The sequence below is a fragment of the Betta splendens genome, chromosome 7 (assembly GCF_900634795.4).
Source record: "Betta splendens chromosome 7, fBetSpl5.4, whole genome shotgun sequence".
Lineage (NCBI taxonomy): Eukaryota > Metazoa > Chordata > Actinopteri > Anabantiformes > Osphronemidae > Betta > Betta splendens.
Window position 1 is genome coordinate 15,615,858 of NC_040887.2, and position 25,789 is coordinate 15,641,646.

General features: G+C 40.8%; 29 non-coding genes across 29 annotated transcripts; 15 read left to right on the top strand and 14 right to left on the bottom strand.

The window, feature by feature from the left end:
• The first annotated feature begins 569 nt into the window (after window positions 1–569).
• Window positions 570–643, top strand: trnai-aau (transfer RNA isoleucine (anticodon AAU)). Its single transcript has one exon. It is a non-coding gene; the product is annotated as a tRNA-Ile (tRNA).
• Window positions 644–1,049: 406 nt separating this feature from the next.
• trnar-ucg (transfer RNA arginine (anticodon UCG)) lies at window positions 1,050–1,122 on the bottom strand. The gene has a single exon. It is a non-coding gene; the product is annotated as a tRNA-Arg (tRNA).
• Window positions 1,123–2,568: 1,446 nt separating this feature from the next.
• Window positions 2,569–2,641, bottom strand: trnar-ucg (transfer RNA arginine (anticodon UCG)). Its single transcript has one exon. It is a non-coding gene; the product is annotated as a tRNA-Arg (tRNA).
• Window positions 2,642–3,243: 602 nt separating this feature from the next.
• On the bottom strand, window positions 3,244–3,316 carry trnar-ucg (transfer RNA arginine (anticodon UCG)). The gene has a single exon. It is a non-coding gene; the product is annotated as a tRNA-Arg (tRNA).
• Window positions 3,317–4,295: 979 nt separating this feature from the next.
• trnar-ucg (transfer RNA arginine (anticodon UCG)) lies at window positions 4,296–4,368 on the bottom strand. The gene has a single exon. It is a non-coding gene; the product is annotated as a tRNA-Arg (tRNA).
• A 1,294-nt stretch (window positions 4,369–5,662) lies between these two features.
• On the bottom strand, window positions 5,663–5,735 carry trnar-ucg (transfer RNA arginine (anticodon UCG)). The gene has a single exon. It is a non-coding gene; the product is annotated as a tRNA-Arg (tRNA).
• Window positions 5,736–7,672: 1,937 nt separating this feature from the next.
• On the top strand, window positions 7,673–7,746 carry trnai-aau (transfer RNA isoleucine (anticodon AAU)). The gene has a single exon. It is a non-coding gene; the product is annotated as a tRNA-Ile (tRNA).
• Window positions 7,747–8,152: 406 nt separating this feature from the next.
• Window positions 8,153–8,225, bottom strand: trnar-ucg (transfer RNA arginine (anticodon UCG)). Its single transcript has one exon. It is a non-coding gene; the product is annotated as a tRNA-Arg (tRNA).
• A 1,483-nt stretch (window positions 8,226–9,708) lies between these two features.
• trnai-aau (transfer RNA isoleucine (anticodon AAU)) lies at window positions 9,709–9,782 on the top strand. The gene has a single exon. It is a non-coding gene; the product is annotated as a tRNA-Ile (tRNA).
• Window positions 9,783–10,188: 406 nt separating this feature from the next.
• Window positions 10,189–10,261, bottom strand: trnar-ucg (transfer RNA arginine (anticodon UCG)). The gene has a single exon. It is a non-coding gene; the product is annotated as a tRNA-Arg (tRNA).
• Window positions 10,262–10,386: 125 nt separating this feature from the next.
• trnai-aau (transfer RNA isoleucine (anticodon AAU)) lies at window positions 10,387–10,460 on the top strand. The gene has a single exon. It is a non-coding gene; the product is annotated as a tRNA-Ile (tRNA).
• Window positions 10,461–10,872: 412 nt separating this feature from the next.
• Window positions 10,873–10,945, bottom strand: trnal-uag (transfer RNA leucine (anticodon UAG)). The gene has a single exon. It is a non-coding gene; the product is annotated as a tRNA-Leu (tRNA).
• Window positions 10,946–12,877: 1,932 nt separating this feature from the next.
• trnai-aau (transfer RNA isoleucine (anticodon AAU)) lies at window positions 12,878–12,951 on the top strand. Its single transcript has one exon. It is a non-coding gene; the product is annotated as a tRNA-Ile (tRNA).
• Window positions 12,952–13,357: 406 nt separating this feature from the next.
• On the bottom strand, window positions 13,358–13,430 carry trnar-ucg (transfer RNA arginine (anticodon UCG)). The gene has a single exon. It is a non-coding gene; the product is annotated as a tRNA-Arg (tRNA).
• Window positions 13,431–13,557: 127 nt separating this feature from the next.
• trnai-aau (transfer RNA isoleucine (anticodon AAU)) lies at window positions 13,558–13,631 on the top strand. Its single transcript has one exon. It is a non-coding gene; the product is annotated as a tRNA-Ile (tRNA).
• Window positions 13,632–14,243: 612 nt separating this feature from the next.
• Window positions 14,244–14,317, top strand: trnai-aau (transfer RNA isoleucine (anticodon AAU)). Its single transcript has one exon. It is a non-coding gene; the product is annotated as a tRNA-Ile (tRNA).
• A 406-nt stretch (window positions 14,318–14,723) lies between these two features.
• Window positions 14,724–14,796, bottom strand: trnar-ucg (transfer RNA arginine (anticodon UCG)). The gene has a single exon. It is a non-coding gene; the product is annotated as a tRNA-Arg (tRNA).
• A 125-nt stretch (window positions 14,797–14,921) lies between these two features.
• trnai-aau (transfer RNA isoleucine (anticodon AAU)) lies at window positions 14,922–14,995 on the top strand. Its single transcript has one exon. It is a non-coding gene; the product is annotated as a tRNA-Ile (tRNA).
• Window positions 14,996–15,408: 413 nt separating this feature from the next.
• trnal-uag (transfer RNA leucine (anticodon UAG)) lies at window positions 15,409–15,481 on the bottom strand. Its single transcript has one exon. It is a non-coding gene; the product is annotated as a tRNA-Leu (tRNA).
• Window positions 15,482–16,567: 1,086 nt separating this feature from the next.
• On the bottom strand, window positions 16,568–16,640 carry trnal-uag (transfer RNA leucine (anticodon UAG)). The gene has a single exon. It is a non-coding gene; the product is annotated as a tRNA-Leu (tRNA).
• A 1,253-nt stretch (window positions 16,641–17,893) lies between these two features.
• trnai-aau (transfer RNA isoleucine (anticodon AAU)) lies at window positions 17,894–17,967 on the top strand. The gene has a single exon. It is a non-coding gene; the product is annotated as a tRNA-Ile (tRNA).
• Window positions 17,968–18,572: 605 nt separating this feature from the next.
• Window positions 18,573–18,646, top strand: trnai-aau (transfer RNA isoleucine (anticodon AAU)). Its single transcript has one exon. It is a non-coding gene; the product is annotated as a tRNA-Ile (tRNA).
• Window positions 18,647–19,251: 605 nt separating this feature from the next.
• trnai-aau (transfer RNA isoleucine (anticodon AAU)) lies at window positions 19,252–19,325 on the top strand. Its single transcript has one exon. It is a non-coding gene; the product is annotated as a tRNA-Ile (tRNA).
• Window positions 19,326–19,931: 606 nt separating this feature from the next.
• trnai-aau (transfer RNA isoleucine (anticodon AAU)) lies at window positions 19,932–20,005 on the top strand. The gene has a single exon. It is a non-coding gene; the product is annotated as a tRNA-Ile (tRNA).
• A 2,636-nt stretch (window positions 20,006–22,641) lies between these two features.
• trnai-aau (transfer RNA isoleucine (anticodon AAU)) lies at window positions 22,642–22,715 on the top strand. The gene has a single exon. It is a non-coding gene; the product is annotated as a tRNA-Ile (tRNA).
• A 406-nt stretch (window positions 22,716–23,121) lies between these two features.
• Window positions 23,122–23,194, bottom strand: trnar-ucg (transfer RNA arginine (anticodon UCG)). The gene has a single exon. It is a non-coding gene; the product is annotated as a tRNA-Arg (tRNA).
• An 822-nt stretch (window positions 23,195–24,016) lies between these two features.
• On the top strand, window positions 24,017–24,090 carry trnai-aau (transfer RNA isoleucine (anticodon AAU)). Its single transcript has one exon. It is a non-coding gene; the product is annotated as a tRNA-Ile (tRNA).
• A 413-nt stretch (window positions 24,091–24,503) lies between these two features.
• On the bottom strand, window positions 24,504–24,576 carry trnal-uag (transfer RNA leucine (anticodon UAG)). The gene has a single exon. It is a non-coding gene; the product is annotated as a tRNA-Leu (tRNA).
• Window positions 24,577–24,700: 124 nt separating this feature from the next.
• Window positions 24,701–24,774, top strand: trnai-aau (transfer RNA isoleucine (anticodon AAU)). Its single transcript has one exon. It is a non-coding gene; the product is annotated as a tRNA-Ile (tRNA).
• Window positions 24,775–25,789: the final 1,015 nt, after the last annotated feature.

The following is a 25,789-nucleotide window of genomic DNA, read 5'->3' on the forward strand; positions in this document are numbered from 1 at the left end:
AATTATGAGATCTGTTGTTCGTCAGTGCTCGGGGTGTAAGATAGGTCTGCTTTAGATCATTAGAATAAAGACATATGCTTGTGGCATTTCTTGATTACAGATCAGCTGGAATCAGGCAGAAAGTGTTTCACAACAGCTATAGGTAATATATATGCTTAAATCTGATGTTGTGAGGCTGAAATTGTTGAAAGGCGTATAATTTAACCTTGAGAAACGGTTTTGAAAAGAATCCCCTACAAAAAGCTTGTCCAACAATTGAGTCATAATAATGGCAACACCCTGATAGTGAATGATACTTAGATAAATAGCCATGGCTGAACACAGTAGCTTCATGGAAGTGGAACAAAAACCTGTTAAGTACACTGGGACTGCTAACCACAAAGGACTTGAACCCTCAATCTCCTGATACGAAGTCAGACGCCTTATCCATTAGGCCACGTGGTCACAAAAAGCACCCTTCTCGATGAAGTGGGGGACTAGATCTCTCTTGGTACTCTTGACAGAAAGCCTTTTTATGCATTTAGACACTATATATTGATTGTAAAAACAACAACTGTACATGGAAATGTGGCCGGTTAGCTCAGCTGGTTAGAGCGTGGTGCTAATAACGCCAAGGCCATGGGTTCAACCCCCATACTGGCCATCTACTATTGCAATCATATATTTCTTTTGCCAGCAATTATGAGATCTGTTGTTCGTCAGTGCTCGGGGTGTAAGATAGGTCTGCTTTAGATCATTAGAATAAAGACATATGCTTGTGGCATTTCTTGATTACAGATCAGCTGGAATCAGGCAGAAAGTGTTTCACAACAGCTATAGGTAATATATATGCTTAAATCTGATGTTGCGAGGCTGAAATTGTTGAAAGGCGTCTAATTTAAGCTTGAGAAACGGTTTTGAAAAGAATCCCCTACAAAAAGCTTGTCCAACAATTGAGTCATAATAATGGCAACACCCTGATAGTGAATGATACTTAGATAAATAGCCATGGCTGAACACAGTAACTTCAAAGAGGAGGAACAAAACTCTGTCAGGTTCAGTAAGACTGGTAACCACGAAGGGACTTGAACCCTCAATCTCCTGATCCGAAGTCAGACGCCTTATCCATTAGGCCACGTGGTCACGAAAAGCATGCTTTTCGATGAAGTGGGGGGCTAGATCTCTCATTGTACTCTTGACAGAAAAGCCTTTTTGTGCATTTCGACACTATATATTGTTTGTAAAAACAACAAATGTACATAGAAATGTGGCCGGTTAGCTCAGCTGTTTAGAGTGTGGTGCTAATAACGCCAAGGCCATGGGTTCAACCCCCATACTGGCCATCATCTACTGCAAGCACGTAATTCTTTTGCCAGCAATTATGAGATCTGTTGTTCGTCAGTGCTCGGGGTGTAAGATAGGTCTGCTTTAGATCATTAGATTAAAGACATTTGCTTGTGGCATTTCTTGATTATAGATCAGCTGGAATCAGGCAGAAAGTGTTTCACAACAGCTATAGGTAATATATATGCTTAAATCTGATGTTGCGATGCTGAAGTTATTGAAAGGCGTCTCGTTTAAGCTTGAGAAACGGTTTTGAAACGAAACCACTGCAAAAAGCTTGTCCAACAATTGAGTCATAATAATGGCAACACCCTAGTGAATGATAGTGAATGATACTTAGATAAATAGCCATGCCTGAACACAGTAACTTTAAAGAGGAGGAACAAAACTCTGTTAAGTTCACTAAGACTGGTAAAAACGAATTCATAATAATGGCATGATGATGATTCATAATGATTCATAATAATGGCAACACCCTGATAGTGAATGATGTTTAGATAAATAGCCATGGCTGAACACAGTAACTTCATGGAAGAGGAACAAAAACCTGGTAAGTTCACTGAGACTGCTAACCACGAAGGGACTTAAAGCTTCAATCTACTGATCCGAAGTCAGACGCCTTATCCATTAGGCCACGTGGTCACTAAAAGTACCCTTCTCGGTGAAGTGGGGGACTAGATCTCTCGTGGTAGTCTTGACAGAAAAGCCTTTTTATGCATTTAGACACTATATATTGTTTGTAAAAACAACAAATGTACATAGAAACCTGGCCGGTTAGCTCAGCCGGTTAGAACGTGGTACTAATAACGCCAAGGCAATGGGTTCAACCCCCATACTGGCCATCTACTACTGCAAGCACATATTTCTTTCGCCAGCAATAATGAGATCTGTTGTTCGTCAGTGCTCGGGGTGTAAGATAGGGCTGCTTTAGATCATTAGATTAAAGACATCTGCTTGTGGCATTTCTTGATTATAAATCAGCTGGAATCAGGCAGAAAGTGTTTCACAACAGCTATAGGTAATATATTTGCTTAAATCTGATGTTGCGATGCACAAATTATTGAAAGGTGTCTCATTTAAGCTTGAGAAACGTTTTTGAAAAGAATCCCCTACAAAAAGCTTGTCCAACAATTGAGTCATAATAATGGCAACACCCTAGTGAATGATACTTAAATAAATAGACATGGCTTAACACAGTAACTTCAAAGAGGAGGAACAAAACTCTGTCAGGTTCACTAAGACTGGTAACCACGAAGGGACTTGAACCCTCAATCTCCTGATCCGAAGTCAGACGCCTTATCCATTAGGCCACGTGGTCACAAACAGCACCCTTTTCGATGAAGTGGGGGACTAGATCTCTCATGGTACTCTTGACAGAAAGCTTTTTAATGCATCTAGACAGTATATATTGTTTGTAAAAACAACAAATTTACATAGAAATGTGGCCGGTTAGCTCAGCTGGTTAGAGCGTGGTGCTAATAACGCCAAGGCCATGGGTTCAACCCACATACTGGCCATCTACTACTGCAAGCACATATTTCTTTTGCCAGCAATTATGAGATCTGTTGTTCGTCAGTGCTCGGGGTGTAAGATAGGTCTGCTTTAGATCATTAGAATAAAGACATATGCTTGTGGCATTTCTTGATTACAGATCAGCTGGAATCAGGCAGAAAGTGTTTCACAACTGCTATAGGTAGTATTTATGCTTAAATATGATGTTGCAAGGCTGAAATTGTTGAAAGGCGTCTAATTTAAGCTTGAGAAACGGTTTTGAAAAGAATCCCCTACAAAAAGCTTGTCCAACAATTGAGTCATAATAATGGCAACACCCTAGTGAATGATACTTAAATAAATAGACATGGCTGAACACAGTAACTTCAAAGAGGAGGAACAAAACTCTGTCAGGTTCACTAAGACTGGTAACCACGAAGGGACTTGAACCCTCAATCTCCTGATCCGAAGTCAGACGCCTTATCCATTAGGCCACGTGGTCACAAACAGCACCCTTTTCGATGAAGTGGGGGACTAGATCTCTCATGGTACTCTTGACAGAAAGCCTTTTTATGCATTTAGACACTATATATTGATTGTAAAAACAACAACTGTACATGGAAATGTGGCCGGTTAGCTCAGCTGGTTAGAGCGTGGTGCTAATAACGCCAAGGCCATGGGTTCAACCCTTATACTGGCCATCTACTACTGCAAGCACATATTTCTTTTGCCAGCAATTATGAGATCTGTTGTTCGTCAGTGCTCAGTAACTTAATGGAAGAGGAACAAAAACCTGGTAAGTTCACTGAGACTGCTAACCACGAAGGGACTTAAAGCTTCAATCTACTGATCCGAAGTCAGACGCCTTATCCATTAGGCCACGTGGTCACTAAAAGTACCCTTCTCGGTGAAGTGGGGGACTAGATCTCTCGTGGTAGTCTTGACAGAAAAGCCTTTTTATGCATTTAGACACTATATATTGTTTGTAAAAACAACAAATGTACATAGAAACCTGGCCGGTTAGCTCAGCCGGTTAGAACGTGGTACTAATAACGCCAAGGCAATGGGTTCAACCCCCATACTGGCCATCTACTACTGCAAGCACATATTTCTTTCGCCAGCAATAATGAGATCTGTTGTTCGTCAGTGCTCGGGGTGTAAGATAGGGCTGCTTTAGATCATTAGATTAAAGACATCTGCTTGTGGCATTTCTTGATTATAAATCAGCTGGAATCAGGCAGAAAGTGTTTCACAACAGCTATAGGTAATATATTTGCTTAAATCTGATGTTGCGATGCACAAATTATTGAAAGGTGTCTCATTTAAGCTTGAGAAACGTTTTTGAAAAGAATCCCCTACAAAAAGCTTGTCCAACAATTGAGTCATAATAATGGCAACACCCTAGTGAATGATACTTAAATAAATAGACATGGCTGAACACAGTAACTTCAAAGAAGGTCTGTCAGGTTCACTAAGACTGGTAACCACGAAGGGATTTGAACCCTCAATCTCCTGATCCGAAGTCAGACGCCTTATCCATTAGGCCACGTGGTCACAAACAGCTCCCTTTTCGATGAAGTGGGGGACTAGATCTCTCATGGTACTCTTGACAGAAAGCTTTTTAATGCATCTAGACAGTATATATTGTTTGTAAAAACAACAAATTTACATAGAAATGTGGCCGGTTAGCTCAGCTGGTTAGAGCGTGGTGCTAATAACGCCAAGGCCATGGGTTCAACCCACATACTGGCCATCTACTACTGCAAGCACATATTTCTTTTGCCAGCAATTATGAGATCTGTTGTTCGTCAGTGCTCGGGGTGTAAGATAGGTCTGCTTTAGATCATTAGAATAAAGACATATGCTTGTGGCATTTCTTCATTACAGATCAGCTGGAATCAGGCAGAAAGTGTTTCACAACAGCTATAGGTAATATATATGCTTAAATCTGATGTTGCGAGGCTGAAATTGTTAAAAGGCGCCTAATTTAAGCTTGAGAAACGGTTTTGAAAAGAATCCCCTCCAAAAAGCTTGTCCAACAATTGAGTCATAATAATGACAACACCCTTGTAAATGATACTTAAATAAATAGCCATGGCTGAACACAGTAACTTCAAAGAGGAGGAACAAAACTGTGTCAGGTTCACTAGGACTGGTAACCACGAAGGGACTTGAACCCTCAATCTCCTGATCTGAAGTCAGACGCCTTATCCATTAGGCCACGTGGTCACAAAAAGCATGCTTTTCGATGAAGTGGGGGACAAGATCTCTCATGGTACTCTTGACAGAAAGCCTTTTTATGCATTTAGACACTATATATTGATTGTAAAAACAACAACTGTACATGGAAATGTGGCCGGTTAGCTCAGCTGGTTAGAGCGTGGTGCTAATAACGCCAAGGCCATGGGTTCAACCCACATACTGGCCATCTACTACTGCAAGCACATATTTCTTTTGCCAGCAATTATGAGATCTGTTGTTCGTCAGTGCTCGGGGTGTAAGATAGGTCTGCTTTAGATCATTAGAATAAAGACATATGCTTGTGGCATTTCTTGATTATAGATCAGTTGGAATCAGGCAAAAAGTGTATCACAACAGCTACAGGTAATATATATGCTTAAATCTGATGTTGCGAGGCTGAAATTGTTAAAAGGCGTCTAATTTAAGCTTGAGAAACGGTTTTGAAAAGAATCCCCTACAAAAAGCTTGTCCAACAATTGAGTCATAATAATGGCAACACCCTTGTAAATGATAGTGAATGATACTTAGATAAATAGCCATGGCTGAACACAGTAATTTCATAGAGGAGGAACAAAACTCAGGTCAGTGTCAGGTTCACTAAGACTGGTAACCACGAAAGGACTTGAACCCTCAATCTCCTGATCCGAAGTCAGACGCCTTATCCATTAGGCCACGTGGTCACAAAAAGCATGCTTTTCGATGAAGTGGGGGACTAGATCTCTCATGGTACTCTTGACAGAAAGCCTTTTTATGCATTTAGACACTATATTTTGATTGTAAAAACAACAACTGTACATGGAAATGTGGCCGGTTACCTCAGCTGGTTCGAGCGTGGTGCTAATAACGCCAAGGCCATGGGTTCAACCCCCATACTGGCCATCTACTATTGCAATCATATATTTCTTTTGCCTGCAGTTATGAGATCTGTTGTTCGTCAGTGCTCGGGGTGTAAGATAGGTCTGCTTTAGATCATTAGAATAAAGACATATGCTTGTGGCATTTCTTGATTACAGATCAGCTGGAATCAGGCAGAAAGTGTTTCACAACAGCTATAGGTAATATATATGCTTAAATCTAATGTTGTGAGGCTGAAATTGTTGAAAGGCGTCTAATTTAACCTTGAGAAACGGTTTTGAAAAGAATCCCCTACAAAAAGCTTGTCCAACAATTGAGTCATAATAATGGCAACACCCTTGTAAATGATAGTGAATGATACTTAGATAAATAGCCATGGCTGAACACAGTAACTTCAAAGAGGAGGAATAAAACTCTGTCAGGTTCAGTAAGACTGGTAACCACAAAGGGACTTGAACCCTCAATCTCCGGACCCTAAGTCAGACGCCTTATCCATTAGGCCACGTGGTCACAAAAAGCACCCTTCTCGGTGAAGTGGGGGACTAGATCTCTCATGGTACTCTTGACAGAAAGCCTTTTTATGCATTTAGACACTATATATTGATTGTAAAAACAACAACTGTACATGGAAATGTGGCCGGTTAGCTCAGCTGGTTAGAGCGTGGTGCTAATAAACCCCCATACTGGCCATCTACTACTGCTGTTGTTGCGAGGCTGAAATTGTTGAAAGGCGTCTCATTTAAGCTTGAGAACTGGTTTTGAAAAGAATCCCCTACAAAAAGCTTGTCCAACAATTGAGTCATAATAATGGCAACACCCTGATAGTGAATGATACTTAGATAAATAGCCATGGCTGAACACAGTAGCTTCATGGAAGAGGAACAAAAACCTGTTAAGTACACTGGGACTGCTAACCACAAAGGACTTGAACCCTCAATCTCCTGATACGAAGTCAGACGCCTTATCCATTAGGCCACGTGGTCACAAAAAGCATGCTTTTCGATGAAGTGGGGGACTAGATCTCTCATGGTACTCTTGACAGAAAGCCTTTTATGCATTTAGACACTATATATTGATTGTAAAAACAACAACTGTACATGGAAATGTGGCCGGTTAGCTCAGCTGGTTAGAGCGTGGTGCTTAAAAACCCCCATACTGGCCATCTACTACTGCAAGCACATATTTCTTTTGCCAGCAATTTTGAGATCTGTTGTTCGTCAGTGCTCAGGGTGTAAGATAGGTGATGCTGATAGCATTTCTTGATTATAGATCAGCTGGAATCAGGCAGAAAGTGTATCACAACAGCTATAGGTAATATATATGCTTAAATCTGATGTTGCGAGGCTGAAATTGTTGAAAGGCGTCTCATTTAAGCTTGAGACACTATATATTGATTGTAAAAACAACAACTGTACATGGAAATGTGGCCGAAAAAGCTTGTCCAACAATTGAGTCATAATAATGGCAACACCCTGATAGTGAATGATACTTTGATAAATAGCCATGGCTGAACACAGTAGCTTCATGGAACAGGAACAAAAACCTGTTAAGTTCACTGGGACTGCTAACCACAAAGGACTTGAACCCTCAATCTCCTGATACGAAGTCAGACGCCTTATCCATTAGGCCACATGGTCACAAAAAGCACCCTTCTCGGTGAAGTGGGGGACTAGATCTCTCATGGTACGCTTGACAGAAAGCCTTTTTATGCATTTAGACACTATATATTGATTGTAAAAACAACAACTGTACATGGAAATGTGGCCGGTTAGCTCAGCTGGTTAGAGCGTGGTGCTAATAACGCCAAGGCCATGGGTTCAACCCCCATACTGGCCATCTACTATTGCAATCATATATTTCTTTTGCCAGCAATTATGAGATCTGTTGTTCGTCAGTGCTCGGGGTGTAAGATAGGTCTGCTTTAGATCATTAGAATAAAGACATATGCTTGTGGCATTTCTTGATTACAGATCAGCTGGAATCAGGCAGAAAGTGTTTCACAACAGCTATAGGTAATATATATGCTTAAATCTGATGTTGCGAGGCTGAAATTGTTGAAAGGCGTCTAATTTAAGCTTGAGAAACGGTTTTGAAAAGAATCCCCTACAAAAAGCTTGTCCAACAATTGAGTCATAATAATGGCAACACCCTGATAGTGAATGATACTTAGATAAATAGCCATGGCTGAACACAGTAACTTCAAAGAGGAGGAACAAAACTCTGTCAGGTTCAGTAAGACTGGTAACCACGAAGGGACTTGAACCCTCAAACTCCTGATCCGAAGTCAGACGCCTTATCCATTAGGCCACGTAGTCACAAAAAAGCATGCTTTTCGATGAAGTGGGGGACTAGATCTCTCATGGTACTCTTGACAGAAAGCCTTTTTATGCATTTAGACACTATATATTGATTGTAAAAACAACAACTGTACATGGAAATGTGGCCGGTTAGCTCAGCTGGTTAGACTGTGGTGCTAATAACGCCAAGGCCATGGGTTCAATCCCCATACTGGCCATCTACTACTGCAAGCACATATTTTTTTTGCCAGCAATTATGAGATCTGTTGTTCGTCAGTGCTCGGCGTGTAAGATAGGTCTGCTTTAGATCATTAGAATAACGACATATACTGATGGCATTTCTTGATTATAGATCAGCTGGAATCAGGCAGAAAGTGTATCACAACAGCTATAGGTAATATATATGCTTAAATCTGATGTTGCGAGGCTGAAATTGTTAAAAGGCGTCTCATTTAAGCTTGAGAAACGGTTTTGAAAAGAATCCCCTACAAAAAGCTTGTCCAACAATTGAGTCATAATAATGGCAACACCCTGATAGTGAATGATACTTAGATAAATAGCCATGTCTGAACACAGTAGCTTCATGGAAGAGGAACAAAACTCTGTTAAGTACACTGGGACTGCTAACCACAAAGGACTTGAACCCTCAATCTCCTGATACGAAGTCAGACGCCTTATGCATTAGGCCACGTGGTCACAAAAAGCACCCTTCTCGATTAAGTGGGGGACTAGATCTCTCATGGTACTCTTGACAGAAAGCCTTTTTATGCATTTAGACACTATATATTGATTGTAAAAACAACAACTGTACATGGAAATGTGGCCGGTTAGCTCAGCTGGTTAGAGCGTGGTGCTAATAACGCCAAGGCCATGGGTTCAACCCACATACTGGCCATCTACTATTGCAATCATATATTTCTTTTGCCAGCAATTATGAGATCTGTTGTTCGTCAGTGCTCGGGGTGTAAGATAGGTCTGCTTTAGATCATTAGAATAAAGACATATGCTTGTGGCATTTCTTGATTACAGATCAGCTGGAATCAGGCAGAAAGTGTTATCACAACAGCTATAGGTAATATATATGCTTAAATCTGATGTTGCGAGGCTGAAATTGTTGAAAGGCGTCTCATTTAAGCTTGAGAAACGGTTTTGAAAAGAATCCCCTACAAAAAGCTTGTCCAACAATTGAGTCATAATAATGGCAACACCCTGATAGTGAATGATACTTAGATAAATAGCCATGGCTGAACACCGTAGCTTCATGGAAGAGGAACAAAAACCTGTTAAGTTCACTGGGACTGCTAACCACAAAGGACTTGAACACTCAATCTCCTGATCCGAAGTCAGATGCCTTATCCATTTGGCCACGTGGTAAGAAAAAAGCACCCTTCTCGGTGAAGTGGGGGACAAGATCTCTCATGGTACTCTTGACAGAAAAGCCTTTTTATGCATTTAGACAGTATATATTGTTTGTAAAAACAACAAATTTACATGGAAATGTGGCCAGTTAGCTCAGCTGGTTAGAGCGTGGTGCTAATAACGCCAAGGCCATGGGTTCAACCCCCATACTGGCCATCTACTATTGCAATCATATATTACTTTTGCCAGCAATTATGAAATCTGTTGTTCGTCAGTGTTCGGGGTGTAAGATAGGTCTGCTTTAGATCATTAGAATAAAGACATATGCTGATGGCATTTCTTGATTATAGATCAGCTGGAATCAGGCAGAAAGTGTATCACAACAGCTATAGGTAATATATATGCTTAAATCTGATGTTGGGAGGCTGAAATGGTTAAAAGGCGTCTCATTTAAGCTTGAGAAACGGTTTTGAAAAGAATCTCCTACAAAAAGCTTGTCCAACAATTGAGTCATAATAATGGCAACACCCTGATAGTGAATGATACTTAGATAAATAGCCATGCCTGAACACAGTAACTTCAAAGAGGAGGAACAAAACTCTGTCAGGTTCAGTAAGACTGGTAACCACGAAGGGACTTGAACCCTCAATCTCCTGATCCGAAGTCAGACGCCTTATCCATTAGGCCACGTAGTCACAAAAAGCATGCTTTTCGATGAAGTGGGGGACTAGATCTCTCTTGGTTCTCTTGACAGAAAGCCTTTTTATGCATTTAGACACTATATATTGATTGTAAAAACAACAACTGTACATGGAAATGTGGCCGGTTAGCTCAGCTGGTTAGAGTGTGGTGCTAATAACGCCAAGGCCATGGGTTCAATCCCCATACTGGCCATCTACTACTGCAAGCACATATTTTTTTGCCAGCAATTATGAGATCTGTTGTTCGTCAGTGCTCGGCGTGTAAGATAGGTCTGCTTTAGATCATTAGAATAACGACATATACTGATGGCATTTCTTGATTATAGATCAGCTGGAATCAGGCAGAAAGTGTATCACAACAGCTATAGGTAATATATATGCTTAAATCTGATGTTGCGAGGCTGAAATTGTTGAAAGGCGTCTCATTTAAGCTTGAGAAACGGTTTTGAAAAAAATCCCCTACAAAAAGCTTGCCCACCAATTGAGTCATAATAATGGCAACACCCTTGTAAATGATAGTGAATGATACTTAGATAAATAGCCATGGCTGAACACAGTAACTTCAAAGAGGAGGAACAAAACTCTGTCAGGTTCAGTAAGACTGGTAACCACGAAGGGACTTGAACCCTCAATCTCCTGACCCTAAGTCAGACGCCTTATCCATTAGGCCACGTGGTCACAAAAAGCACCCTTCTCGGTGAAGTGGGGGACTAGATCTCTCATGGTACTCTTGACAGAAAGCCTTTTTATGCATTTAGACGCTATATATTGATTGTAAAAACAACAACTGTACATGGAAATGTGGCCGGTTAGCTCAGCTGGTTACAGCGTGGTGCTAATAAACCCCCATACTGGCCATCTACTACTGCTGTTGTTGCGAGGCTGAAATTGTTGAAAGGCGTCTCATTTAAGCTTGAGAACTGGTTTTGAAAAGAATCCCCTACAAAAAGCTTGTCCAACAATTGAGTCATAATAATGGCAACACCCTGATAGTGAATGATACTTAGATAAATAGCCATGGCTGAACACAGTAGCTTCATGGAAGAGGAACAAAAACCTGTTAAGTACACTGGGACTGCTAACCACAAAGGACTTGAACCCTCAATCTCCTGATACGAAGTCAGACGCCTTATCCATTAGGCCACGTGGTCACAAAAAGCATGCTTTTCGATGAAGTGGGGGACTAGATCTCTCATGGTACTCTTGACAGAAAGCCTTTTTATGCATTTAGACACTATATATTGATTGTAAAAACAACAACTGTACATGGAAATGTGGCCGGTTAGCTCAGCTGGTTAGAGCGTGGTGCTTATAAAACCCCCATACTGGCCATCTACTACTGCAAGCACATATTTCTTTTGCCAGCAATTATGAGATCTGTTGTTCGTCAGTGCTCAGGGTGTAAGATAGGTGATGCTGATAGCATTTCTTGATTATAGATCAGCTGGAATCAGGCAGAAAGTGTATCACAACAGCTATAGGTAATATATATGCTTAAATCTGATGTTGCGAGGCTGAAATTGTTGAAAGGCGTCTCATTTAAGCTTGAGACACTATATATTGATTGTAAAAACAACAACTGTACATGGAAATGTGGCCGAAAAAGCTTGTCCAACAATTGAGTCATAATAATGGCAACACCCTGATAGTGAATGATACTTAGATAAATAGCCATGGCTGAACACAGTAGCTTCATGGAACAGGAACAAAAACCTGTTAAGTTCACTGGGACTGCTAACCACAAAGGACTTGAACCCTCAATCTCCTGATACGAAGTCAGACGCCTTATCCATTAGGCCACGTGGTCACAAAAAGCACCCTACTCGGTGAAGTGGTGGACTAGATCTCTCATGGTACGCTTGACAGAAAGCCTTTTTATGCATTTAGACACTATATATTGATTGTAAAAACAACAACTGTACATGGAAATGTGGCCGGTTAGCTCAGCTGGTTAGAGCGTGGTGCTAATAAGGCCAAGGCCATGGGTTCAACCCCCATACTGGCCATCTACTATTGCAATCATATATTTCTTTTGCCAGCAATTATGAGATCTGTTGTTCGTCAGTGCTCGGGGTGTAAGATAGGTCTGCTTTAGATCATTAGAATAAAGACATATGCTTGTGGCATTTCTTGATTACAGATCAGCTGGAATCAGGCAGAAAGTGTTTCACAACAGCTATAGGTAATATATATGCTTAAATCTGATGTTGTGAGGCTGAAATTGTTGAAAGGCGTATAATTTAACCTTGAGAAACGGTTTTGAAAAGAATCCCCTACAAAAAGCTTGTCCAACAATTGAGTCATAATAATGGCAACACCCTGATAGTGAATGATACTTAGATAAATAGCCATGGCTGAACACAGTAGCTTCATGGAAGAGGAACAAAAACCTGTTAAGTACACTGGGACTGCTAACCACAAAGGACTTGAACCCTCAATCTCCTGATACGAAGTCAGACGCCTTATCCATTAGGCCACGTGGTCACAAAAAGCACCCTTCTCGATGAAGTGGGGGACTAGATCTCTCATGGTACTCTTGACAGAAAAGCCTTTTTATGCATTTAGACAGTATATATTGTTTGTAAAAACAACAAATTTACATGGAAATGTGGCCGGTTAGCTCAGCTGGTTAGAGCGTGGTGCTAATAATGCCAAGGCCATGGGTTCAACCCCCATACTGGCCATCTACTATTGCAATCATATATTACTTTTGCCAGCAATTATGAAATCTGTTGTTCGTCAGTGCTCGGGGTGTAAGATAGGTCTGCTTTAGATCATTAGAATAAAGACATATGCTTGTGGCATTTCTTGATTACAGATCAGCTGGAATCAGGCAGAAAGTGTTTCACAACAGCTATAGGTAATATATATGCTTAAATCTGATGTTGCGAGGCTGAAATTGTTGAAAGGCGTCTCATTTAAGCTTGAGAAACGGTTTTGAAAAGAATCCCCTACAAAAAGCTTGTCCAACAATTGAGTCATAATAATGGCAACACCCTGATAGTGAATGATACTTAGATAAATAGCCATGGCTGAACACAGTAACTTCAAAGAGGAGGAACAAAACTCTGTCAGGTTCACTAAGACTGGTAACCACGAAGGGACTTGAACCCTCAATCTCCTGATCCGAAGTCAGATGCCTTATCCATTTGGCCACGTGGTCAGAAAAAAGCACCCTTCTCGGTGAAGTGGGGGACAAGATCTCTCATGGTACTCTTGACAGAAAAGCCTTTTTATGCATTTAGACAGTATATATTGTTTGTAAAAACAACAAATTTACATGGAAATGTGGCCGGTTAGCTCAGCTGGTTAGAGCGTGGTGCTAATAACGCCAAGGCCATGGGTTCAACCCCCATACTGGCCATCTACTATTGCAATCATATATTACTTTTGCCAGCAATTATGAAATCTGTTGTTCGTCAGTGCTCGGGGTGTAAGATAGGTCTGCTTTAGATCATTAGAATAAAGACATATGCTGATGGCATTTCTTGATTATAGATCAGCTGGAATCAGGCAGAAAGTGTATCACAACAGCTACAGGTAATATATATGCTTAAATCTGATGTTGCGAGGCTGAAATTGATGAAAGGCGTCTCATTTAAGCTTGAGAAACGGTTTTGAAAAAAATCCCCTACAAAAAGCTTGTCCAACAATTGAGTCATAATAATGGCAACACCCTTGTAAATGATAGTGAATGATACTTAGATAAATAGCCATGGCTGAACACCGTAGCTTCATGGAAGAGGAACAAAAACCTGTTAAGTTCACTGGGACTGCTAACCACAAAGGACTTGAACACTCAATCTCCTGATCCGAAGTCAGATGCCTTATCCATTTGGCCACGTGGTAAGAAAAAAGCACCCTTCTCGGTGAAGTGGGGGACAAGATCTCTCATGGTACTCTTGACAGAAAAGCCTTTTTATGCATTTAGACAGTATATATTGTTTGTAAAAACAACAAATTTACATGGAAATGTGGCCGGTTAGCTCAGCTGGTTAGAGCGTGGTGCTAATAATGCCAAGGCCATGGGTTCAACCCCCATACTGGCCATCTACTATTGCAATCATATATTACTTTTGCCAGCAATTATGAAATCTGTTGTTCGTCAGTGTTCGGGGTGTAAGATAGGTCTGCTTTAGATCATTAGAATAAAGACATATGCTTGTGGCATTTCTTGATTACAGATCAGCTGGAATCAGGCAGAAAGTGTTTCACAACAGCTATAGGTAATATATATGCTTAAATCTGATGTTGCGAGGCTGAAATTGTTGAAAGGCGTCTAATTTAAGCTTGAGAAACGGTTTTGAAAAGAATCCCCTACAAAAAGCTTGTCCAACAATTGAGTCATAATAATGGCAACACCCTGATAGTGAATGATACTTAGATAAATAGCCATGGCTGAACACAGTAACTTCAAAGAGGAGGAACAAAACTCTGTCAGGTTCAGTAAGACTGGTAACCACGAAGGGACTTGAACCCTCAAACTCCTGATCCGAAGTCAGACGCCTTATCCATTAGGCCACGTAGTCACAAAAAGCATGCTTTTCGATGAAGTGGGGGACTAGATCTCTCATGGTACTCTTGACAGAAAGCCTTTTTATGCATTTAGACACTATATATTGATTGTAAAAACAACAACTGTACATGGAAATGTGGCCGGTTAGCTCAGCTGGTTAGAGTGTGGTGCTAATAACGCCAAGGCCATGGGTTCAATCCCCATACTGGCCATCTACTACTGCAAGCACATATTTTTTTTGCCAGCAATTATGAGATCTGTTGTTCGTCAGTGCTCGGCGTGTAAGATAGGTCTGCTTTAGATCATTAGAATAACGACATATACTGATGGCATTTCTTGATTATAGATCAGCTGGAATCAGGCAGAAAGTGTATCACAACAGCTATAGGTAATATATATGCTTAAATCTGATGTTGCGAGGCTGAAATTGTTGAAAGGCGTCTCATTTAAGCTTGAGAAACGGTTTTGAAAAAAATCCCCTACAAAAAGCTTGTCCACCAATTGAGTCATAATAATGGCAACACCCTTGTAAATGATAGTGAATGATACTTAGATAAATAGCCATGGCTGAACACAGTAACTTCAAAGAGGAGGAACAAAACTCTGTCAGGTTCAGTAAGACTGGTAACCACGAAGGGACTTGAACCCTCAATCTCCTGACCCTAAGTCAGACGCCTTATCCATTAGGCCACGTGGTCACGAAAAGCACCCTTCTCGGTGAAGTGGGGGACTAGATCTCTCATGGTACTCTTGACAGAAAGCCTTTTTATGCATTTAGACGCTATATATTGATTGTAAAAACAACAACTGTACATGGAAATGTGGCCGGTTAGCTCAGCTGGTTACAGCGTGGTGCTAATAAACCCCCATACTGGCCATCTACTACTGCTGTTGTTGCGAGGCTGAAATTGTTGAAAGGCGTCTCATTTAAGCTTGAGAACTGGTTTTGAAAAGAATCCCCTACAAAAAGCTTGTCCAACAATTGAGTCATAATAATGGCAACACCCTGATAGTGAATGATACTTAGATAAATAGCCATGGCTGAACACAGTAGCTTCATGGAAGAGGAACAAAAACCTGTTAAGTTCACTGGGACTGCTAACCACAAAGGACTTGAACACTCAATCTCCTGATCCGAAGTCAGACGCCTTATCCATTAGGCCACGTAGTCACAAAAAGCATGCTTTTCGATGAAGTGGGGGACTAGATCTCTCATGGTACTCTTGACAGAAAGCCTTTTTATGCATTTAGACACTATATATTGATTGTAAAAACAACAACTGTACATGGAAATGTGGCCGGTTAGCTCAGCTGGTTAGAGTGTGGTGCTAATAACGTCAAGGCCATGGGTTCAAACCCCATACTGGCCATCTACTACTGCAAGCACATATTTTTTTTTGCCAGCAATTATGAGATCTGTTGTTCGTCAGTGCTCGGCGTGTAAGATAGGTCTGCTTTAGATCATTAGAATAACGACATATACTGATGGCATTTCTTGATTATAGATCAGCTGGAATCAGGCAGAAAGTGTATCACAACAGCTATAGGTAATATATATGCTTAAATCTGATGTTGCGAGGCTGAAATTGTTGAAAGGCGTCTCATTTAAGCTTGAGAAACGGTTTTGAAAAAAATCCCCTACAAAAAGCTTGTCCACCAATTGAGTCATAATAATGGCAACACCCTTGTAAATGATAGTGAATGATACTTAGATAAATAGCCATGGCTGAACACAGTAACTTCAAAGAGGAGGAACAAAACTCTGTCAGGTTCAGTAAGACTGGTAACCACGAAGGGACTTGAACCCTCAATCTCCTGACCCTAAGTCAGACGCCTTATCCATTAGGCCACGTGGTCACAAAAAGCACCCTTCTCGGTTAAGTGGGGGACTAGATCTCTCATGGTACTCTTGACAGAAAGCCTTTTTATGCATTTAGACACTATATATTGATTGTAAAAACAACAACTGTACATGGAAATGTGGCCGGTTAGCTCAGCTGGTTAGAGCGTGGTGCTAATAAACCCCCATACTGGCCATCTACTACTGCTGTTGTTGCGAGGCTGAAATTGTTGAAAGGCGTCTCATTTAAGCTCGAGAACTAGTTTTGAAAAGAATCCCCTACAAAAAGCTTGTCCAACAATTGAGTCATAATAATGGCAACACCCTGATAGTGAATGATACTTAGATAAATAGCCATGGCTGAACACAGTAGCTTCATGGAAGAGGAACAAAAACCTGTTAAGTACACTGGGACTGCTAACCACAAAGGACTTGAACCCTCAATCTCCTGATACGAAGTCAGACGCCTTATCCATTAGGCCACGTGGTAACAAAAAGCATGCTTTTCGATGAAGTGGGGGACTAGATCTCTCATGGTACTCTTGACAGAAAGCCTTTTTATGCATTTAGACACTATATATTGATTGTAAAAACAACAACTGTACATGGAAATGTGGCCGGTTAGCTCAGCTGGTTAGAGCGTGGTGCTTATAAACCCCCATAGTGGCCATCTACTACTGCAAGCACATATTTCTTTTGCCAGCAATTATGAGATCTGTTGTTCGTCAGTGCTCAGGGTGTAAGATAGGTGATGCTGATAGCATTTCTTGATTATAGATCAGCTGGAATCAGGCAGAAAGTGTATCACAACAGCTATAGGTAATATATATGCTTAAATCTGATGTTGCGAGGCTGAAATTGTTGAAAGGCGTCTCATTTAAGCTTGAGACACTATATATTGATTGTAAAAACAACAACTGTACATGGAAATGTGGCCGAAAAAGCTTGTCCAACAATTGAGTCATAATAATGGCAACACCCTAATAGTGAATGATACTTAGATAAATAGCCATGGCTGAACACAGTAGCTTCATGGAACAGGAACAAAAACCTGTTAAGTTTACTGGGACTGCTAACCACAAAGGACTTGAACCCTCAAACTCCTGATACGAAGTCAGACGCCTTATCCATTAGGCCACGTGGTCACAAAAAGCACCCTTCTCGGTGAAGTGGGGGACTAGATCTCTCATGGTACTCTTGACAGAAAGCCTTTTTATGCATTTAGACACTATATATTGATTGTAAAAACAACAACTGTACATGGAAATGTGGCCGGTTAGCTCAGCTGGTTAGAGCGTGGTGCTAATAACGCCAAGGCCATGGGTTCAACCCCCATACTGGCCATCTACTATTGCAATCATATATTTCTTTTGCCAGCAATTATGAGATCTGTTGTTCGTCAGTGCTCGGGGTGTAAGATAGGTCTGCTTTAGATCATTAGAATAAAGACATATGCTTGTGGCATTTCTTGATTACAGATCAGCTGGAATCAGGCAGAAAGTGTTTCACAACAGCTATAGGTAATATATATGCTTAAATCTGATGTTGCGAGGCTGAAATTGTTGAAAGGCGTCTAATTTAAGCTTGAGAAACGGTTTTGAAAAGAATCCCCTACAAAAAGCTTGTCCAACAATTGAGTCATAATAATGGCAACACCCTGATAGTGAATGATACTTAGATAAATAGCCATGGCTGAACACAGTAGCTTCATGGAAGAGGAACAAAAACCTGTTAAGTTCACTGGGACTGCTAACCACAAAGGACTTGAACACTCAATCTCCTGATCCGAAGTCAGATGCCTTATCCATTTGGCCACGTGGTGAGCAAAAAGCACCCTTCTCGGTGAAGTGGGGGACAAGATCTCTCATGGTACTCTTGACAGAAAAGCCTTTTCATGCATTTAGACAGTATATATTGTTTGTGAAAACGACAAATTTTCATGGAAATGTGGCCGGTTAGCTCAGCTGGTTAGAGCGTGGTGCTAATAACGCCAAGGCCATGGGTTCAACCCCCATACTGGCCATCTACTATTGCAATCATATATTTCTTTTGCCAGCAATTATGAGATCTGTTGTTCGTCAGTGCTCGGGGTGTAAGATAGGTCTGCTTTAGATCATTAGAATAAAGACATATGCTTGTGGCATTTCTTGATTACAGATCAGCTGGAATCAGGCAGAAAGTGTTTCACAACAGCTATAGGTAATATTTATGCTTAAATCTGATGTTGCGAGGCTGAAATTGTTGAAAGGCGTCTAATTTAAGCTTGAGAAACGGTTTTGAAAAGAATCCCCTACAAAAAGCTTGTCCAACAATTGAGTCATAATAATGGCAACACCCTGATAGTGAATGATACTTAGATAAATAGCCATGGCTGAACACAGTAGCTTCATGGAAGAGGAACAAAAACCTGTTAAGTTCACTGGGACTGCTAACCACAAAGGACTTGAACACTCAATCTCCTGATCCGAAGTCAGATGCCTTATCCATTTGGCCACGTGGTGAGCAAAAAGCAGCCTTCTCGGTGAAGTGGGGGACAAGATCTCTCATGGTACTCTTGACAGAAAAGCCTTTTCATGCATTTAGACAGTATATATTGTTTGTGAAAACGACAAATTTTCATGGAAATGTGGCCGGTTAGCTCAGCTGGTTAGAGCGTGGTGCTAATAACGCCAAGGCCATGGGTTCAACCCCCATACTGGCCATCTACTATTGCAATCATATATTACTTTTGCCAGCAATTATGAAATCTGTTGTTCGTCAGTGCTCGGGGTGTAAGATAGGTCTGCTTTAGATCATTAGAATAAAGACATATGCTTGTGGCATTTCTTGATTATAGATCAGCTGGAATCAGGCAGAAAGTGTTTCACAACAGCTATAGGTAATATATATGCTTAAATCTGATGTTGCGAGGCTGAAATTGTTGAAAGGCGTCTCATTTAAGCTTGAGAAACGGTTTTGAAAAGAATCCCCTACAAAAAGCTTGTCCAACAATTGAGTGATAATAATGGCAACACCCTGATAGTGAATGATACTTAGATAAATAGCCATGGCTGAACACAGTAGCTTCATGGAAGAGGAACAAAAACCTGTTAAGTTCACTGGGACTGCTAACCACAAAGGACTTGAACACTCAATCTCCTGATCCGAAGTCAGATGCCTTATCCATTTGGCCACGTGGTCAGAAAAAAAGCACCCTTCTCTGTGAAGTGGGGGACAAGATCTCTCATGGTACTCTTGACAGAAAAGCCTTTTTATGCATTTAGACAGTATATATTGTTTGTAAAAACAACAAATTTACATGGAAATGTGGCCGGTTAGCTCAGCTGGTTAGAGCGTGGTGCTAATAACGCCAAGGCCATGGGTTCAACCCCCATACTGGCCATCTACTATTGCAATCATATATTACTTTTGCCAGCAATTATGAAATCTGTTGTTCGTCAGTGTTCGGGGTGTAAGATAGGTCTGCTTTAGATCATTAGAATAAAGACATATGCTGATGGCATTTCTTGATTATAGATCAGCTGGAATCAGGCAGAAAGTGTATCACAACAGCTATAGGTAATATATATGCTTAAATCTGATGTTGCGAGGCTGAAATTGTTGAAAGGCGTCTCATTTAAGCTTGAGAAACGGTTTTGAAAAAAATCCCCTACAAAAAGCTTGCCCACCAATTGAGTCATAATAATGGCAACACCCTGATAGTGAATGATACTTAGATAAATAGCCATGGCTGAACACAGTATCTTCATGGAAGAGGAACAAAAACCTGTTAAGTTCACTGGGACTGCTAACCACAAAGGACTTGAACACTCAATCTCCTGATCCGAAGTCAGATGCCTTATCCATTAGGCCACGTGGTCACAAAAAGCACCCTTCTCGATGAAGTGGGGGACTAGATCTCTCATGGTACTCTTGACAGAAAGCCTTTTTATGCATTTAGACACTATATATTGATTGTAAAAACAACAACTGTACATGGAAATGTGGCCGGTTAGCTCAGCTGGTTAGAGCGTGGTGCTAATAACGCCAAGGCCATGGGTTCAACCCACATACTGGCCATCTACTATTGCAATCATATATTTCTTTTGCCAGCAATTATGAGATCTGTTGTTCGTCAGTGCTCGGGGTGTAAGATAGGTCTGCTTTAGATCATTAGAATAAAGACATATGCTTGTGGCATTTCTTGATTACAGATCAGCTGGAATCAGGCAGAAAGTGTTTCACAACAGCTATAGGTAATATATATGCTTAAATCTGATGTTGCGAGGCTGAAATTGTTGAAAGGCGTCTAATTTAAGCTTGAGAAACGGTTTTGAAAAGAATCCCCTACAAAAAGCTTGTCCAACAATTGAGTCATAATAATGGCAACACCCTGATAGTGAATGATACTTAGATAAATAGCCATGGCTGAACACCGTAGCTTCATGGAAGAGGAACAAAAACCTGTTAAGTTCACTGGGACTGCTAACCACAAAGGACTTGAACACTCAATCTCCTGATCCGAAGTCAGACGCCTTATCCATTAGGCCACGTGGTCACAAAAAGCATGCTTTTCGATGAAGTGGGGGACTAGATCTCTCATGGTACTCTTGACAGAAAGCCTTTTTATGCATTTAGACACTATATATTGATTGTAAAAACAACAACTGTACATGGAAATGTGGCCGGTTAGCTCAGCTGGTTAGAGCGTGGTGCTAATAACGCCAAGGCCATGGGTTCAACCCACATACTGGCCATCTACTATTGCAATCATATATTTCTTTTGCCAGCAATTATGAGATCTGTTGTTCGTCAGTGCTCGGGGTGTAAGATAGGTCTGCTTTAGATCATTAGAATAAAGACATATGCTTGTGGCATTTCTTGATTACAGATCAGCTGGAATCAGGCAGAAAGTGTTTCACAACAGCTATAGGTAATATATATGCTTAAATCTGATGTTGCGAGGCTGAAATTGTTGAAAGGCGTCTAATTTAAGCTTGAGAAACGGTTTTGAAAAGAATCCCCTACAAAAAGCTTGTCCAACAATTGAGTCATAATAATGGCAACACCCTGATAGTGAATGATACTTAGATAAATAGCCATGGCTGAACACCGTAGCTTCATGGAAGAGGAACAAAAACCTGTTAAGTTCACTGGGACTGCTAACCACAAAGGACTTGAACACTCAATCTCCTGATCCGAAGTCAGACGCCTTATCCATTAGGCCACGTGGTCACAAAAAGCATGCTTTTCGATGAAGTGGGGGACTAGATCTCTCATGGTACTCTTGACAGAAAGCCTTTTTATGCATTTAGACACTATATATTGATTGTAAAAACAACAACTGTACATGGAAATGTGGCCGGTTAGCTCAGCTGGTTAGAGCGTGGTGATAATAACGCCAAGGCCATGGGTTCAACCCCCATACTGGCCATCTACTATTGCAATCATATATTTCTTTTGCCAGCAATTATGAGATCTGTTGTTCGTCAGTGCTCGGGGTGTAAGATAGGTCTGCTTTAGATCATTAGAATAAAGACATATGCTTGTGGCATTTCTTGATTACAGATCAGCTGGAATCAGGCAGAAAGTGTTTCACAACAGCTATAGGTAATATATATGCTTAAATCTGATGTTGCGAGGCTGAAATTGTTGAAAGGCATCTCATTTAAGCTTGAGAAACGGTTTTGAAAAGAATCCCCTACAAAAAGCTTGTCCAACAATTGAGTCATAATAATGGCAACACCCTGATAGTGAATGATACTTAGATAAATAGCCATGGCTGAACACAGTAGCTTCATGGAAGAGGAACAAAAACCTGTTAAGTTCACTGGGACTGCTAACCACAAAGGACTTGAACACTCAATCTTCTGATCCGAAGTCAGATGCCTTATCCATTTGGCCATGTGGTCAGAAAAAAGCACCCTTCTCGGTGAACTGGGGGACAAGATCTCTCATGGTACTCTTGACAGAAAAGCCTTTTCATGCATTTAGACAGTATATATTGTTTGTAAAAACAACAAATTTACATGGAAATGTGGCCGGTTAGCTCAGCTGGTTAGAGTGTGGTGCTAATAACGCCAAGGCCATGGGTTCAACCCCCATACTGGCCATCTACTATTGCAATCATATATTACTTTTGCCAGCAATTATGAAATCTGTTGTTCGTCAGTGCTCGGGGTGTAAGATAGGTCTGCTTTAGATCATTAGAATAAAGACATATGCTGATGGCATTTCTTGATTATAGATCAGCTGGAATCAGGCAGAAAGTGTATCACAACAGCTATAGGTAATATATATGCTTAAATCTGATGTTGTGAGGCTGAAATTGTTAAAAGGCGTCTCATTTAAGCTTGAGAAACGGTTTTGAAAAGAATCCCCTACAAAAAGCTTGTCCAACAATTGAGTCATAATAATGGCAACACCCTGATAGTGAATGATACTTAGATAAATAGCCATGGCTGAACACAGTAACTTCAAAGAGGAGGAACAAAACTCTGTCAGGTTCACTAAGACTGGTAACCACGAAGGGACTTGAACCCTCAATCTCCTGATCCGAAGTCAGACGCCTTATCCATTAGGCCACGTGGTCACAAAAAGCATGCTTTTCGATGAAGTGGGGGACTAGATCTCTCATGGTACTCTTGACAGAAAGCCTTTTTTATGCATTTAGACACTATATATTGATTGTAAAAACAACAACTGTACATGGAAATGTGGCCGGGTAGCTCAGCTGGTTAGAGCGTGGTGCTAATAGCAACAAGGCCATGGGTTCAACCCCCATACTGGCCATCTACTACTGCAAGCACATATTTCTTTTGCCAGCAATTATGAGATCTGTTGTTCGTCAGTGCTCAGGGTGTAAGATAGGTGATGCTGATGGCATTTCTTGATTATAGATCATTAGAATAAAGACATATGCTTGTGGCATTTCTTGATTACAGATCAGCTGGAATCAGGCAGAAAGTGTTTCACAACAGCTATAGGTAATATATATGCTTAAATCTGATGTTGCGAGGCTGAAATTGTTAAAAGGCGTCTCATTTAAGCTTGAGAAACGGTTTTGAAAAGAATCCCCTACAAAAAGCTTGTCCAACAATTGAGTCATAATAATGGCAACACCCTGATAGTGAATGATACTTAGATAAATAGCCATGGCTGAACACAGTAACTTCAAAGAGGAGGAACAAAACTTTGTCAGGTTCACTAAGACTGGTAACCACGAAGGGACTTGCACCCACAATCTCCTGATCCGAAGTCAGACGCCTTATCCATTAGGCCACGTGGTCACGAAAAGCATGCTTTTCGATGAAGTGGGGGACAAGATCTCTCATGGTACTCTTGACAGAAAGCCTTTTTATGCATTTAGACACTATATATTGATTATAAAAACAACAACTGTACATGGAAATGTGGCCGGTTAGCTCAGCTGGTTAGAGTGTGGTGCTAATAACGCCAAGGCCATGGGTTCAACCCCCATACTGGCCATCTACTATTGCAATCATATATTACTTTTGCCAGCAATTATGAAATCTGTTGTTCGTCAGTGCTCGGGGTGTAAGATAGGTCTGCTTTAGATCATTAGAATAAAGACATATGCTGATGGCATTTCTTGATTATAGATCAGCTGGAATCAGGCAGAAAGTGTATCACAACAGCTATAGGTTATATATATGCTTAAATCTGATGTTGCGAGGCTGAAATTGTTGAAAGGCGTCTCATTTAAGCTTGAGAAACGGTTTTGAAAAAAATCCCCTACAAAAAGCTTGTCCACCAATTGAGTCATAATAATGGCAACACCCTTGTAAATGATAGTGAATGATACTTAGATAAATAGCCATGGCTGAACGCAGTAACTTCAAAGAGGAGGAACAAAACTCTGTCAGGTTCAGTAAGACTGGTAACCACGAAGGGACTTGAACCCTCAATCTCCTGACCCTAAGTCAGACGCCTTATCCATTAGGCCACGTGGCCACAAAAAGCATGCTTTTCGATGAAGTGGGGGACTAGATCTCTCATGGTACTCTGACAGAAAGCCTTTTTATGCATTTAGACACTATATATTGATTGTAAAAACAACAACTGTACATGGAAATGTGGCCGGTTGGCTCAGCTGGTTAGAGCGTGGTGCTAATAACGCCAAGGTCATGGGTTCAACCCCCATACTGGCCATCTACTATTGCAATCATATATTACTTTTGCCAGCAATTATGAAATCTGTTGTTCGTCAGTGCTCGGGGTGTAAGATAGGTCTGCTTTAGATCATTAGAATAAAGACATATGCTGATGGCATTTCTTGATTATAGATCAGTTGGAATCAGGCAGAAAGTGTATCACAACAGCTACAGGTAATATATATGCTTAAATCTGATGTTGCGAGGCTGAAATTGTTGAAAGGCGTCTCATTTAAGCTTGAGAAACGTTTTTGAAAATAATCCCCTACAAAAAGCTTGTCCAACAATTGAGTCATAATAATGGCAACACCCTGATAGTGAATGATACTTAGATAAATAGCCATGGCTGAACACAGTAGCTTCATGGAAGAGGAACAAAAACGTGTTAAGTACACTGGGACTGCTAACCATAAAGGACTTGAACCCTCAATCTCCTGATACGAAGTCAGACGTCTTATCCATTAGGCCACGTGGTCACAAAAAGCACCCTTCTCGATGAAGTGGGGGACTAGATCTCTCATGGTACTCTTGACAGAAAGCCTTTTTTATGCATTTAGACACAATATATTTATTGTAAAAACAACAACTGTACATGGAAATGTGGCCGGTTAGCTCAGCTGGTTAGAGCGTGGTGCTAATAAACCCCCATACTGGCCATCTACTACTGCTGTTGTTGCGAGGCTGAAATTGTTGAAAGGCGTCTCATTTAAGCTTGAGAATTGGTTTTGAAAAGAATCCCCTACAAAAACGTTGTCCAACAATTGAGTCATAATAATGGCAACACCCTGATAGTGAATGATACTTAGATAAATAGCCATGGCTGAACACAGTAGCTTCATGGAAGAGGAACAAAAACCTGTTAAGTACACTGGGACTGCTAACCACAAAGGACTTGAACCCTCAATCTCCTGATACGAAGTCAGACGCCTTATCCATTAGGCCACGTGGTCAGAAAAAGCATGCTTTTCGATGAAGTGGGGGACTAGATCTCTCATGGTACTCTTGACAGAAAA